Here is a 17,662-nt window from a genome sequence, read left to right as displayed (position 1 = left end):
TGTCTGGGCAGTTATAACAAGTGACACTCGTATAGATAAACAGTTACTTTCATACATACAGTACATACTTACAGTGCATACATACATACATAACATACAGACATACATACATACATACATACAGACATACATACATACATACATTGATAGATATATAGACTATAACAAGGTAGACTAAACCAAATTGTTGTTCATATTTCCATATCAACGGCACAACACTCATCACCATTATGTTGAGACAGACTCTACGTTGTTAAGATCATAAAAACACTTATATAAATGGCTTGATTTATATGATGACGTTAGTTTGTGTCGTTAAAGAATAATTGACTATAATAACCGTTGTAAAATTCACCCAAATGTAGTGAAAAAAATTAGTAATATGTAGAATGAAGGTTAATATTATGGTGAGATACTCCGTCGACAGAAACACACAGACCAGCATATCTCTTGTTGTCTTTAACTCTCTCTCTCTCTATCCATCCATCCATCCATCCATCCTAGACTACCACTGTTGTTACAATCTGACCTAACATGACTATCCCCCCCTCCCCCTTCATCTGTTATTCCGGGTACACGACGTCATCTTGTTGTCATGACGAACGCCTGATGACTCGTGTTGTTGTTGTGTTCGTCAATACTGAATCCGGATTTGTTGTTATCTTCCCTGACTGACTGACTAGGGGATGAGTGTCTTGGTCATACAGTATATTGGTGTTAGTTTGTTTTATACTTTATATATACGATCATATATGTGTGTTTATCTGTTTAGTGTAATGTAAGAATATGTACGTGTGTGTGTGTGTGTGTGTGTGTGTGTAGATCTATCTTTACAAAATTCAATAAGTTTATAACGTAACCCTGGTCCTGACCTCTAGCCAATACCACACACACACACACACACACTCCTTCGTTCCCATCTCGCTATTCAAAGAAATATCCTCTCTTATTATGCCGGGGAAACTGCTTATTAGGATCTGTGTTTTGTGTTTGGGTGAGTTACCGCTTCAATATCAGGGAGGACGGGAAGAATGGTAGCTGAGGAAACGATACAATATATTCCTAGAAAAAAAAACCAGTCCTATGTTGTGTTCTGTGTGAGAGAGAGAGAGAGAGATCCCTGAGGCTCATTTGTACACTTCCCTACACAGCTATGAGATACACAGCTAGGGGGGCATCACCTAAACCTCTTAACTATATTAATTTGCATGTAAGAGAGAGACAAAGGGTGGTTACGGTAGAGTTGTCAGTAGAGTCACGTGTGGCGGCACTCTCCGGGGAAGTCTGCCACCTGCCCACTCAACTACTTTATAGTAATTAGAATATAAGTTTTTTTTTTTAATGTTGATCTAGACGGGAATTGGCTGTGTTTTTGGTGGTGTGGTGTGTGTGTGTGTGTGGTGGTGTGGTGTGGTGTTGTTGTGTGTGGTGGTGGTGATGGTGTTGTGTGTTGGTGGTGGTGTGTGTGGTGGTGTGTTGGTGTGTTGGTGGTGGTGTGTTGGTGGTGTGGTGATGGTGTGGTGTGGTGGTGGTGTGTGGTTGGTGTGTGTTGATGGTGTTGGTGGTGTGTGTGTGGTGGTGTGTTGATGGTGTTGTGTGGGTGTGGTGGTGGTGTGTTGGTGGTGGTGTGGTGATGGTGTTGTGTGTTGGTGGTGTGGTGATGGTGTTGTGTGTGGTGGTGGTGTGGGATGGTGTTGGTGGGTGGTGGTGTGTGTGGTGTGTGTGATGGTGTTGTGTGTGGTGGTGGTGTGGTGATGGTGTTGTGTGTGGTGTGGTGTGTTGTGTTGTGTGTTGGTGGTGTGGTGATGGTGTTGTTGTTGGTGGTGTGGTGATGGTGTGTGTGGTGGTGGTGTGGTGATGGTGTTGTGTGTTGGTGGTGTGGATGGTGTTGTGTGTGGTGGTGGTGTGGTGATGTGTTGTGTGTTGGTGGTGTGTTGATGGTGTTGTGTGGTGGTGGTGTGGTGATGGTGTTGTGTGTGTGTGGTGGTGTGTGGTGATGGTTTGATGCTGTGTTTGAAGTGTTGTGGTGATAGTGGTGATTAGTATTGATTATAGATAGTATTAATAACAGTAGAAACCACTAATACTACTATCCTCCACTCCCTACCCCCCCCCTCACCCCCACCTCCCCACCCCCCCTCCACCCCTCCCTCACCCTCCACCCCCCTCACCCTCCACCTCCCTCCCCTCCCTCCCTCACCCTCCACCCCTCCCACCCTCCTCCCTACCCTCCACTCCCTCACCCCTCCCTCCTCCCTCACCCTCCACTCCCTCACCTCCCCTCCCCTCACCCTCCTCCCCTCACCTCCACCTCCCTCACCCTCACCCCTCCCCACCCCACCTCCCTCACCCCTCCACCCCCTCCCCCCTCCCCCCTCCCCCCCCCCTCCCCCTCCCCACCCCTCACCCCTCCCCACCTCCCCTCACCCCTCCCTCCCCTCACCCCTCCCCTCCCCACCCTCCCCTCCCTCCCCTCCACCCCCTCACCCTCCACCCCTCCCACCCCTCCCTCCCCTCCCCCTCCACCTCCCTCACCTCCCTCCCCTCACCCTCCCTCCCTCACCCTCCTCCTCACCTCCACCCCTCACCCTGCACTTGTCCTAGATGTCATTACTGATAACAAGGTGTGGGTGTGTCGTCTGAGTGGTGTCGTCAGTGGGTGTACAGGTCAGGTGGTGGGGGAGAGACAGACAGACAGACAAACAGACAGACGGACACGGATAAACAGAGATAGACAGAAATAGATACATAACGCCACTGATTTCATGACCAAGAATTAAACTCTGGGAATTGATCAGACGGAAAAATCATTATAAATTTGATGATTGGCTCAGGAACCTTTCCGTGTGCTTCAGAGGCTCAAGATATTAAGTGGGAAATGACCAGCGAGGAATGGAACAGTTGGAACGGAACAGTTGGAATGGAACAGTGGGAATGGAACAGTTGGAATGGAACAGTGGGAATGGAACAGTGGGAATGGAACAGGGAATGAAACAGAGAGTGAGACAGTGAATATTATTAGCCATTTTAACACGTTTTTTATAATAATTTTTCTTGTAAATGATAAAAAAAATATTTAAAATTCCTTATTATTTTAATTTATCAGGAATTTGGTGAAATACGTTGTTATAGTACTGAGGGGGTTATTGTGTGTGTGTGTGTGTGTGTGTGTGTGTGTGTGTGTGTGTGTGTGTGTGTGTGGTGTGTGTGTGTGTTCCTCTCTATGCAGGTAGTGTGGTTCAGCAATGACGTCAAACACGGGCCTGTTGACCTGTAAGGGGGCTACTGGGTCTATTATTATTATTATTATTATTATTATTATTATTATTATTATTTATATATTATTATTATTATTATTATTATTATTATTATTATTATTAAGAACTTAGTATTAGTAAACATAAGATATAAAGGAAAGGTAATACTAATACTAATACTACTAATACTAATAATAATAAAAGGACTTCATCGATAAGAAAACACAGTACAACTCTTTCGGTAATTGTTCCTTGACTACCTCACACTAGTGGGGAAACGACACGGACAGACAGCCAGACTCAGGTTATAGACACAGACAGACACACAGACAGTACTGACAGAGTTCAACGCACGCGATCACGGTGGCCTTAGTGATTATAGAGATATGGCCATTAATCCAGGGTTGTGTTGCAGCTAATGTCCATAAATTAAGGTAGAAAGACTCTTAAAGTGGTGTAAAAACATGTAATCGTTCACACATACACACACACACACACACACACACACACACACACACACACACACACACACACACACACACACACACACACACACACACACACACACACACACACACACACAAACACACACCTGCTCTGGTACAATATAACACAAAGAAATACAAACACTGAGATAAACACTCTCTCTCTCTCATAAACAGAGCGTGGGTGTGCGTGTGTTAGTCCGTGCGGCAACACATGTGGTTTTCAAAATAGCGGTCATAAATTTGTGAGGGCCAGTGGATGCCAACACACCTCCCTTCAATCCGACACAGCCACCAAGAACCGACACAGCCACGAACAACACCGACACAGCCACGAACACCCGACACAGCCACGAACACCCGACACAGCCACGAACACCCACGCACAAACGACACAGCACGAACACCCCACCCGACAGCCAACCAAACCAACACACCCGCCAAAACCGCCACCACGAACACCCGCACAGCCGACACCCGACACAGCCACGAACACCCGACACAGCCACGAAGAATGGCTCAGACTTCTTGTTACAGTCCTTCAAACATCTGACCTTGTTTAATGGGTCAAGAAAATGCCCTGATGTTTTAATTACCACATACATACATACATACATACATACATACATACATACATACTAACATACTGACAGACAGACATCTCTTGTATAACTTAACCCTACCTCCTTCCCCGTGGTTGTGTATTAGTCTGTATGAATAATCGTGTATAATCAACTTGCCCTCGCGAATATAGCCAAATGTATACTGATTCTCTGTATAATCAGTTTTGCCCCTCGCGAATTCCGCCAAATATACACTAATTTCATATCTGCAAATTTGATCAAGTTCTGTAACCTGCTTGTGTGTGTGTGTGTGTGTGTGTGTGTGTGTGTGTGTGTGTGTGTGTGTGTGTGTGTGTGTGTGTGTGTGTGTGTGTGTGTGGGATATGAGTGGATGTATATGTATCTGGTAGTGAAAGTGCTATTGACAGGTATTAAAAGAAGACAGACAGACACACACACACACACACACACACACACACACACACACACACGACTCTCAATAATGTAACACAACATTAGTACAACAGTAACAACATAATCTATTTACCCTGGGCCTTGAATATACAGTGAAACCCCTATTTAACGGACTGTATAGATATATAGTCCCTTATATCTAGTGTCCGTTAGATATAAAACCTCCAATTAACGAACTATATGAGAAAAGTGCGTTATATGGAAGGTATATAAAACACTAGCATGAAGCACCAGGTATATACACTACATTGTAAACTATCAAGACCTTATTTCAATATCAATTTCACAGTCAATTACCCATAGAAACACAAGTTGATCATCTGGTGTTTTAAAACGAGAGGGATGGGGTGAGAGAGGGGGGTGAGAGAGAGAGGGAGAGGGGGGTGAGAGAGGGGGTGAGAGAGAGAGAGGGGGGTGAGAGAGAGAGAGAGGGGGTGAGAGAGGGGGGTGAGAGAGGGGGTGAGAGAGAGAGGGGTGAGAGAGAGGGGGTGAGAGAGAGAGAGGGTGAGAGAGAGAGAGAGGGGTGAGAGAGAGAGAGAGAGAGAGAGAGAGAGAGAGAGAGAGAGAGAGAGAGAGAGAGAGAGAGAGAGAGAGAGAGAGAGAGAGAAAACCCCCCACACACTACATCGTTACCACATAAATTTTTTAGTCAATTAAGAAGAAAAATATATATAAGCCCATAAACTCATCCTCCTCACCTGTATGTCTCAGTTTATGATGAGAAACTGTTATATTTATCTTTTGGGTTAATAAATGATATATTATTAAGAAGTCTATTAACAGCTGTCTGATAATGGTGTTCCGTCATTTATATGATAATGATGTAAGGCGGAGGGAGGTGCTGTGTGTGTGTGTGTGTGTGTGTGTGTGTGTGTGTGTGTGTGTGTGTGTGTGTGTGTGTGTGTGTGTGTGTGTGTGTGTGTGTGTGTGTGTGTGTGTGTGTGTGTGTGTGTGTGTGTGTGTTGTTGTTGTTGTGTGTGTGTGTGTGTGTGTGTGTGTGTGTGTGTTTTAAAGTTCATGCTGTTTGCAGGTGATATATATATATTATTATATATATATTTTTATTTATTGTCATTATTGTAGCAGACAAGTTAGACAAGAAATATATCATAAGTATTGGGTAAAATTGAAGGCTAATCTCTCTCTCTCTCTCTCTCTCTCTCTCTCTCTCTCTCTGGACAAAATCTTGAATCTACGGAACAAAATGGACAAAATTTGTGAATATACTGGACGAAATGGCCGAAAGTTCTGATAAAACCGGAAGAAAATAGACGAAATTGAGGAAAATCTAGCAGGAAGTGAATAATTACGCCGTTAAGATGAAAAAGAGTGAAGAATGTGGAGGACAGAGCCGGTGACGTGAGGGACAGCAGGTGATGAAAGGTGTACAAAGAGAATAATGGAGCAGTTTACCCTACCTGCTACCTCCCACCTGCTACCTCCCACCTGCTACCTCCCACCTGCTACCTCCACCTGCTACCTCCCACCTGCTACCTCCCACCCCACCTCCCACCTGCTACCTCCCACCTGCTACCTCCCACCTGCTACCTCCCACCCTACCTCCCACCTGCTACCTCCACCTGCTACCTCCCACCTGCCACCTCCCACCTGCTACCTCCCACCTGCTACCTCCCACCTGCTACCTCCCACCTGCTACCTCCCACCTGCTACCTCCTGCTACCTCCCACCTGCTACCTCCCACCTGCTACCTCCACCTGCTACCTCCCACCTGCTACCTCCCACCTGCTACCTCCCACCTCTACCTCCCACCTGCTACCCCCCACCTGCTACCTCCCACCTGCCTCCCACCTGCTACCTTCCACCTGCTACCTCCCACCTGCTACCTTCCTGCACCTCCCACCTGCACCTCCCACCTGCTACCTCCACCTGCTACCTCCCACCTGCTACCTCCCACCTGCTACCTCCACCTGCTACCTCCCACCTGCTACCTCCCACCTGCTACCTCCCACCTGCTACCTCCCACCTGCTACCTCCCTGCACCTCCCACCTGCTACCTCCACCTCTACCTCCCACCTGCTACCTCCACCTGCTACCTCCCACCTCCCTGCCCTCCCACCTGCTATACTACTACTATTACTACGGTACTACCTTATTACGTTTTTACTAATGTCAGCATCTCTACCACCATCCCATACAACTACCATCCCACTACAACTACCACCATCATCACCACAAACTACCACTGTCGCCACCACCATCCTACCACCATCCCACTACAACTACCACCATCATCACCACAAACTACCACTGTCGCCACCACCATCACTACCACCATCCCCACTACAACTACCACCATCATCACACAAACTACCACTGTCGCCACCACCATCACTACCACCATCCCCACTACAACTACCATCACCACCACCACCACCATCAGCAGGCCTTAATCAATACAATAACACCCCCAGAAAATATTATTCACTCCATAATGAACATCTAATATTAAACACACCTGTTAATTTGGCCCCCCCCCTCCTTCTCCTCCTCACCCCTCACCCTCCTCACCCCTCACCCTCCCTCACCCCTCCTCACCCCTCACCCCTTCCTCACCCCGTTCCTGACACCTGTGATGGCCTCTGATACGCCAAAATAAGGGCAATAACAGGTCGGGTCGCCAAATTTATCCAACCTGTAATTGAAGTTGGCACGCTATGTTACACACACCCTTTGCTTTAGTTCGTGGTCTGTTTGTCCTGTTTGTGTGTGTGTGTGTGTGTGTGTGTGTGTGTGTGTGTGTGTGTGTGTGTGTGTGTGTGTGTGTGTGTGTGTGTGTGTGTGTGTGTGTGTGTGTTGAACCTATAAACCAGAGGTGTTGCTATGCTAACACACTATATATCATGGTGGTAGTAACAGTGGTATAATGGTATATAATAATGACCCTTGACCCGGTTATAGTGTAGCTGCTGCCTATACACACTTCCCTTCATACAGGAATAATACGTAATAATATCACATTAAGTCTTGAGATAGTTATACAACTTTATATGCTTTCATAATAATATATTCAGGATAATATCAGTCTGTGAAAGTAGAACAACAACTACAACAACTAACAACAACCTCAACTACAACAACAACAACTACAACAACAACATCCTGAAATACATAGAAACAGACATCATAACAACAGGACTTTTCCACCACCCCTCTCCTCTCTTTTTCCTTTTCATCCCCTCCATCTCCTCCGTTCTTCCTTCCTTTCCTTCCTTATTTCCCTTCCCTTCCTTCTCTTTCTTTCTTCCATCTCCTACAGTCTTCCTTTTCCCCTTCTTCAACCTTCTTCTCCTCTCTCCCCTCCCTTCCCTCATCCTCAACACACCACAAAAACAGTGATCACAGGGACAACTGATAACACTCATTAATCTCGTTACCAGGACCAACTAAACACAGTAATCTAGATAACACTTCATCCTGGAATAATAAAAAAACTACTTCACAAAATTATTAATAAGTTTTTTCTTTTCTTTTTATTTTTCTACCTCCTTGAAATTGGTTTAGTTTGGGGACTTGGTGTAATTGGTGTCTTAAAATTGGGTTAAATTGTTGTCTATTTAGTAAATCGTATGTGTACTAGAGTCTTAAAGGTTACTAAGTTATTTTTATTTATTTATTATTTTATTTATTTATTTTTATCGTATATTTTTAACGTAATTTTTAACCTTATCTTGTTCTTATATCTCTTATGTTATTGTCAAAATCTTAACTTACGATCTTGAGAATCCATTTATTTATTATTAACCCAAGACCCATCAAGAATCCGGATCCTGGATTAGATTACAAGAACGTTATGAATAGTCGACTGAGAGGTGTAGTCAAACCCAACCTTCTGACACAATACAATAAGGATCATTATGTTTTACTCCCCCTCTTGTGACTTTGTTTATATTTGGGAGTGATTTTAAGCAGTGATCTTCATTTGTTATTACAATTATTATAGGTGTGTTATTATTACTGTTATTTTTATTGACGTATACATTAAGCTTAGAAGTGTCCCTTGTTAAGAGTGTAATAAAGATTTACACACTATGTCCTTTATATAAAAATTGTGCTAAGCTTCCTTCTCCCCAGTGTTACCAACCCACAACATACCTCATAGTGTTACCAGCCTCATAATTCCTTCTTTAAATCACTAAAAATAATGATTATGATGACAATATTTATTTCCTTCATTTGGTCGTCAGTCGTATATATATAAATCATGTCATTAAACACACAAACGTCTCCTGCATGACTGCCTTTGAAGCTGTAATGGAGGTAATAAAGAAAATTATCGTATTTTATTGTGTTATTATTGTTGTTATTGTTATTGTTATTATTATTGGTGTTTTAGCATTACTATTATTGTTATTGTCACTATATATAAGGTTTAATAACTAACTAAATTAATTCTTATATATTTCAGTTCACTTTTAATAATAATAACAATAATAATAATAATAATCCACATCTAAAACATTCGTACCATTAATATAACACATATTTAGTCTAAGAGTGGCCGGGTCTTAATCATCATTCACCAGACAATAACTTTAAGAAATAAACAAAAGTCTTGCTTGTGTCTCACCCCGGTAGTGTATGTTGCAGACCCACAATTTGTACACGACTGAAAATACCAAGAATATACACATCATTTTTATGTATATGCAAATTTAGGCTGTTCTGTGAAATGAATCGTTCAGAATATTTTTGTTTACGGCGATGTGAAGGTGTTTTACTCTTTCTGTCTATTTTTATTTTATTTTCTCTATCTATTCCTCTATATCTTGTTTATTCTCTGTATTTATCTGTCTGTCTGTCTATCTTTCTTCTTTCTTTTTCTTTTTAATCTAGTTTATCTCTCTTAAATCTGTCAACCTCATGGCACCCGGTTTAGGCATTTCCTCCAATTTCCTCACTATTTCTCTCATCCAACTCAGGTCTTTTAAAAGGTCGTCACATTGTGCCTCGTCTCCTCCTAGTGTCTCTACATTATTATATAGATACACATGTATACCTGTATGTATATGTATGCTACACAAACACACGACACAACACAACACCACAACACAACACCACAACACGACACCACAACACGACACTACAACACCAATACAACACAACGACACCACAACACGACACCACAACACCACAACACAACACACCACAACACAACACAACACAACACAACACCACAACACAACACAACACCACAACACAACACAACACAACACCACAACACAACACTCCCACCATTGCTATCTCTCCCATAACAATCAATTAGATACATAAAAACAAGTGCAGTGAAAACCATCAAGCAGTTTATAACAAGGACAATAACAAGCAACTTTCGCCTCTAATACTTCACTAAGTCTCTTCAATGACCTTCCTGAAGCGATCCTCGATACCTTTGGTCTAAATACACCCAGCTGTCTGTTTCGTGAGGTACAGGTGTATGAACGTTTGTGTATCTTAACTACAGGTGTATGAACGTTTGTGTATCTTAACTGCAGGTGTATGAACGTTTGTGTGTCTTAACTGCAGGTGTATGAACGTTTGTGTATCTTAACTGCAGGTGTATGAACGTTTGTGTATCTTAACTGCAGGTGTATGAACGTTTGTGTATCTTAACTACAGGTGTATGAACGTTTGTGTATCTTAACTGCAGGTGTATGAACGTTTGTGTATCTTAACTGCAGGTGTATGAACGTTTGTGTATCTTAACTACAGGTGTATGAACGTTTGTGTATCTTAACTACAGGTGTATGAACGTTTGTGTATCTTAACTACAGGTGTATGAACGTTTGTGTATCTTAACTACAGGTGTATGAACGTTTGCAGGTGTATGAACGTTTGTGTATCTTAACTACAGGTGTATGAACGTTTGTGTATCTTAACTGCAGGTGTATGAACGTTTGTGTATCTTAACTACAGGTGTATGAACGTTTGTGTATCTTAACTGCAGGTGTATGAACGTTTGTGTATCTTAACTGCAGGTGTATGAACGTTTGTGTATCTTAACTACAGGTGTATGAACGTTTGTGTATCTTAACTGCAGGTGTATGAACGTTTGTGTATCTTAACTACAGGTGTATGAACGTTTGTGTATCTTAACTACAGGTGTATGAACGTTTGTGTATCTTAACTACAGGTGTATGAACGTTTGTGTATCTTAACTACAGGTGTATGAACGTTTGTGTGTATCTTAACTGCAGGTGTATGAACGTTTGTGTATCTTAACTGCAGGTGTATGAACGTTTGTGGTAGACTGATGCCACGACACACTGAAGGACAGACAGACAGACAAAGAGAGTACTGCAGGTATTGATTCCCCGAGAGAAAGATAACAAGCGAGGGAAAGATAGTCACACACACACACACACACACACACACACACACACACACACACACACACACTCACTCACTCACATACATTCACTCACTCAAAAGCACATCAATTTCCAACAGTTAGCTAGAAGTAACAGTAAACTTAGTACAGGAACAAGCGACAGGTGCACACAGGTATATGCTATTGCAATTTCAACACCCAATTTCAATATTCAGTTTCCGTTATTGAATTTCAACATGGAGTTTTAACAATCAGTTTTCATATTCAATTTCAACATTATTATTTAACATTTTGGACATCCAAGTTTAATCCCCAACCAATGAGAATTCGAGTTACGTGTTATCCTAGGAACTTCTGGCCAATAAAAAGTCTGCTTTAATATCTAGGAAGATGTGACCAATAAGAAGTCAGCTTTCATGTTATTTTAGGAACTGTTGACCAATGAAATATCCCCCACCAGGATTTATGAGTACATCCCCAGCTGAGCAAGACAGGTTACCCCCTCTCCCTTCCTCCTTCCTTTTTCTCTTCCTCATCGCTCCTCATCGCTCCTCTTCCCGCTGGTGTTCGGGATCTCGTGAGGATGTAACTGTCAAAACTCGTTATTCATACACTGTTCCCGTGATGCTATAGCTCTTATTGTGACGTCATGAACTCCTTTGACGTCATGAACTTTGTGACGTCAATAACTGTGTGTGTGTGTGTGTGACGTCAGAGAACAAATATGACTCTCCCTGGCTCAATATAACAGCAGAACAAACAGCAATATTTTGAGATACAATAAAGCACTAATACAATACCTTTATGCGTTTTCTCAGCATAAAACAATGATCTCTCGTGTCTCACAAATCTACTTCAACAGTAAAGATATTATTTGATTGTTTTTAACTGGCGTAAAGTTTTCTCTCTATCACCTTCCTCTCTCAACTTCCGGTGTTTGGGAACTTTTCATAACTTTATTGGGTTGTAAACTGCGTGTGTGTGTGTGTGTGTGTGTGTGTGTCACCTACCGGGCGTCTGCTCCTACTGTAGGGTTTCGTGATATGTTGTCTAGCACTCAGGATGGATGGAAACTCTAATGTGGTTTTCTTATATAATATAAGTTATATGGTAGACAGTCTGGTGCTGGAGGTGCCGTGTGGTGAGGAGCTGCTCAGTAGAAGACGTTCGGTGAGTAGCGTGTTGAAGGAGGTAGATGTGCAGGAGCTTCGTTAGAGAAGATGTTGCCTGTTGCTGGCCTCCAGGTTGAATGAGGACGGGACATCGAGGAGCTTGCTTGGAGGAGGTGTTGCGTGTTCAGGAACCGAGAGCAGAATAAGAGAGCTGGTTGGTGAGGACGCTCAGAGAAGGACAGCTGGTGGGTCGCCATGCTCGCCGGCGGGAGCGAGGACCGCCAGGCAGGCGAGGAGAAGCGAGGGCCGCCAGGCAGCGGCGGAGGAGGAGGTGTTGCGTGTTCAAGAAGAAAGGCCAGAATGAATCTTAATGGAGAGACAGAGCTTATATACACAGCCGCCGTGAGTCACCTGTGGGAAATCGCGGTCTTTTGACTCCGTTGCTAGGATACTGTGGCATCTGGTGACGCCCCCCCCCCCTGGGCCGCTCGTTTGGTTGCTAGGGAAGACGTAGCAGGTGGCATGCGGATAAGGTATTGCTTTCGGTCTTGTCTGTCTGAAATTTGAACAGGGAGGCAGCGATCTGTCCCGCTGCTTGTTATTTAACTGAACTATCTGTGAGATATAATATTTCTTTCTCTATCTCTTGTTTGTATCTCTACTGCTATGGACATCATCTCTCTCTCTCTCATGTATGAAGAGAGAAATATATAGGTATGGCTAAACGAAGAGTATCAATCACAAAGCGTATTAATTCGCATACAAAACAAGACATTGAGAAAGAACACAAAGAATCATCGAATACCAAAACAAGAAAGGAAAAAAAAGAAGAGTTATCCGCAAAATCACACACAAGCGGAAACGAAACAACTTTGTGAAGGCGTCTCGGAGGTGCCCAACACGCTCCTCTTTTCTTCACAATTTGGCGGGAAAATCCTGCTCAGCCGCTCGGAAATGTAAACACGGGATTTTTCCAGCAGACTGCGACTTTAAGACCGCTGCTGGTATTTCTTGGTCGAGTTGTGTTCTTCTTCCTGTTGTTTAGGATATACTAGAAGGAAAAACTCAAATATTTAACTTTCCCCACGCAAATACTGTATTTAAAAGCTGATATTGGAATAATCTCGACTATGTCTTACGATTCAATACCAAAAATGCAAATATGGAGAAGTAGAATCGCAAATATTCTTATGGTAATTTGAAATTTTATAACAGAAACTCAGATATTTAATGTAAATAACGTATATATTCTTCGGTCATCACTTGAGACATGATACTCAATGACAAAGGAGATTACTGGAGATATAAGGATGCCTCTAATCACTCCACATAAACCACAGTAATAATCCATTTAAAAACCACATTACAACTACACACGACTCATAAACTAATTTACTTATTCCTCCTGTCTCCAGTTGAGAGGAAAATTTTACTGAGGTAACATAGAGAATCAGAATCTTTGGTTTGTATTGATGTTGAGTGTAACCAGGCGCGTCTTGCTGTACACACAACGGCTGCTGTACAAACACTGAGCCACCACCAAGCCTTCGTCTACCTCCTCCTTCTATCTAAGCCGAGACAGTGAGGTTCTCAATGATTCATACCTGGAATTTCCCTCTTCATACAGTAGATATTATTTTTTTCAGTCTCAGTGTAATTCCGGTTTCATTATGCCCGCCATCTTTCGGTCAATTGTAGTTACACGCTTCCTCATGTCTCAAGGTACCGATTATTTTTCTTCTTTTTAAATTGAGGCCTTTGAGGAACTATCTATATGTCGTAGCTTAAGTGAGTCATTTAAATACGTTCTCACGTTACCAGTTAAAGGGAAAAAATAGTATTGGGAACTTTGAGAATCCTTTTTATGTCGTAACTTAAGTGAGACTGTTGTGTGTTTTGAAATCTCAAGTTAAGAGGAGTTACGGTACACGAAGGTATAAGAATCCGTGGCCGGGGTTTATCGGCCTTTTTTTCTTTTTTTCTTTTTTACCATTCCGGGCAGCAAGTCCGAAGAGCAATTTCGAATGTCGGGTTAAGTTTTACTAACCTGACAAATGGATTCGTCAAACTCCATTAGCAGCTTGTAGATTCGGGTTACTATTTAGTAACCATAATGCCACAACTCGGGAAGGTTGTAAAGCCTCTTTTTCAAGAGAGAAGGCAACTTGCTTGACAGAAGCTCAAAAGAGAACACTAAAAGACATGGTAAAAGATCACAAAACTCTACTCTACTCTACTCTACTCTACTCCCGAGTTGCGGCATTACGGTAACCGAGTGTACAAGCTGCTAATGGAGTTTGACGAATCCATTTGTCAGGTTACTTAACTTAACCCGGTGAAGCAGACCAGAAGTGTCCGAAACGCCAACTCCTCGCCGTTGCTGATGTTACTTGATGTTTATCAACCTCAGTATTAAGGTAAGTTGCTTAACACATAAATTAATACGATAATGCAAACAACCTAATACAACCTGACCTAACAAAACCAGCCTATTGGGTTTGTTAGGTCAATTAGGTTCTATGTTGTCACGTCATCGACCGCGCATGCGCAGTTATCGTTTCGTATACCTGGTCAGGTAACTTCTGGTCAGCTACACCGTCATTCGGAATTGCTCTTCGGACTTGCTGCCCAGAATGTTTAAAATAATGGCCGTATGCTAAATAAAATCGTCTATCATTAGTTAAATAAAATATTGAAAGTGGCATCCCTGTAGTGAAGGTGTTAGAGAAGAGAGTTTATTTGGAACCTTTGAGAATCCATCTTTGTGTCTTGGCATTAGTGAGTTTAGAGATCTGTTCTGACATCATTGTGAACGCGCCCTTATCCGTCCCTGTGTTATAGTTGTGGTGTTTACTATCGTCCAGTGTCCGTCTAGTCCCCTGAATATTAAATCCTGGACTCCTCTTTTCCCCAGATTGCATTTAAATTTGATTTGATGATTCATAACTAGAGCTACATTCATCCCCCTGATCCTGCAGCCAATAAGTTTAACTTCCAAGATGGCCCACCACTGCCAAGATGGCCGACCACTTCAAGATGGCCCACCACTTCAAGATGGCCGACCACCTATTTTCCTTCAAGATGGCCGGCCGACCACTGCCAGATGGCCCACCACTTCAAGATGGCCCACCACTTCCCAAGATGGCCCACCACTTCAAGATGGCCCACCACTTCCAAGATGGCCCACCAAGATGGCCCACCACTTCCAAGATGGCCCCACTTCCAAGATGGCCCACCACTTCCAAGATGGCCCACCACTTCCAAGATGGCCCACACTTCAGATGGCCCACTTCCAAGATGGCTCACTTCCAAGATGGCCACTTCCCAAGATGGCCCACCACTTCCAAGATGACCCCACCACTTCCAGGATGGCCCACCACTTCCACACCACTTACAAGATGGCCGACCATCAATTTCCAAGAAGGACAAATTCAACTGGTGAACTTAAGTAATTGTGTCTTGGCGCCTCATGTAGGATCGTTCTGACCAATACACGAAATCCCATCACTGTGAATGTATGTCGGGGAGTAGCGAGATGTGGCCTGATATAATGACTCTCTCTCTCTCTCATCATTATATTGTTGTTGTTCTTCACACCCCTCCCTATTATTAAGTAAGAAACACGCCTTCCTGTGCACCACTAACAGCTGTGTGCCCGCGAGAGCTTGTTACGGCACAACTAGGTGATTAAACACTGCGGTATCTGGCCAATTGGCTCACTGAATCAGGAGCTTAGTTCAGGTAATTAGTAGTTTAAGACTAAATTATACCTGGATGGTGGTTGTACGTATCTCTCTCTCTCTCTCTCTCTCTCTCTCTCTCGGCGAGTTAACCGGTCTTCTCAGACTATTCCTTGACACTGGGTCATGCAACTCCTTAACTTAGGGTGTGGTTGTTGTGTTGGCGACAGCCTCTACACCTTAAACAAATTCATGCCTAGGTGGTCCTTGGGCCTACCATCCTGACACGTTTTTAAAAATTTTATTTAAAACAGTTTTATATTAGGTTTTTTACCACAATGTTATGCCAACGCTAGACAAAAATTATCTCAACATTATGATCATCTGCAGACAAATGCTGTTGCAATATTTTCCCAACGTTGTGGTGGTTAATCTTTAGGAGAAATAAGCTAGGGTGGAGATTCTTTACAAATAAATAATAATAATAACAAAACAGGACGAATCCGAATCTGCCTCTGCCGTTCTTAGAGTGAAATCCGTCTGAGCTAACAAGATCTACATACCAGACGAAAGCTTATCAGGAAGGCTTAAATGCAGTAAATGAGATCCCGCCGATGAATGGATGAAGGAGTAGTCAGTCTCCATTTGGAATCTCTACCATCCTGAGATGAGAAGGTGGTGGTGGTGGAAAGTTGATGGCTAATCTGATGGTAAAAGTTGATGGACTGACTTAATGTTGACAGTGAAATAAAGGGCGAGATTGACTTAAGGGAGGGTGACTTGGCAAAAGAGAGGAGAAAAAGAAAACGGGGAAGATGGTAGAGAAAGAGAGAGAGAGATAATGGAGAAATGAAAAAATAAAAATCTGACTAAAATGTAAACTATTTATCTCTCTCTCTCTCTCTCTCTCTTTCTCTCTCTCTCTCTCTCTCTCTCTCTCTCTCTCTCTCTCTCTCTCTCTCTCTCTCTCTCTGAAGCTTTAATTGTATTCAGACCCAACTTTCCCCTTGATTCCTTCATCTAACTCTCTATGTAAATATTATCTTCGTTATCATAATCACAGTTTCATCAGCGAATCTCCATGTCGTTAACCTCCCATTGTATGTATACAATATTTTATTATTTTGATAAGTATTAATACAATAATTATCAAGCCTAGGTAAATTGTTTTGAAGATCAATAATAATAATGTAAGAATGATAATAATAAGATCTTTAAGAAAATTTTTATTCCTCTGAATATTCTATCTGTTAACTAGTGTGTGTGTGAGTGACGTGTGTGTGTGTGTGTGTGTGTGTGTGTGTGTGTGTAGAGTGGTGTGTGTGTGTGTGTGTGTGTAGAGTGACGTGTGTGTGTGTGTGTGTGTGTGTAGGCGGCGTGTGTGTGTGTGTGTGTGTGTGTGGAGCGGCGTGTGTGTGTGTGTGTGTGTGTAGAGTGACGTGTGTGTGTGTGTAGAGCGGCGTGTGTGTGTGTGTGTAGAGCGGCTTGTGTGTGTGTGTAGAGTGGCGTGTTTGGCGGTGATCTCCTAAGACAGCCTGTGACCTGTGTTGAAGCTTTAGAGGAGGTGAACGTGGCCACTCGCAACATAAACAATGGGCTTTACTAAACACTGCCGCCACCACCAACGTTATTTGTTGACCATCTTGACCTAATCCTGTGCAAGCTTCTTAACTCTCTACTGTATTTTACTCTCCTTTATCATTATGTGAAGGTTTTTACTTAATTTTTTTATTTATTTTTTA

This window comes from Homarus americanus, unplaced genomic scaffold (assembly GCF_018991925.1).
Source record: "Homarus americanus isolate GMGI-L3 unplaced genomic scaffold, GMGI_Hamer_2.0 scaffold23617, whole genome shotgun sequence".
NCBI classification, from domain to species: Eukaryota; Metazoa; Arthropoda; class Malacostraca; order Decapoda; family Nephropidae; genus Homarus; species Homarus americanus.
Note: the sequence above shows the minus strand (reverse complement) of the source record.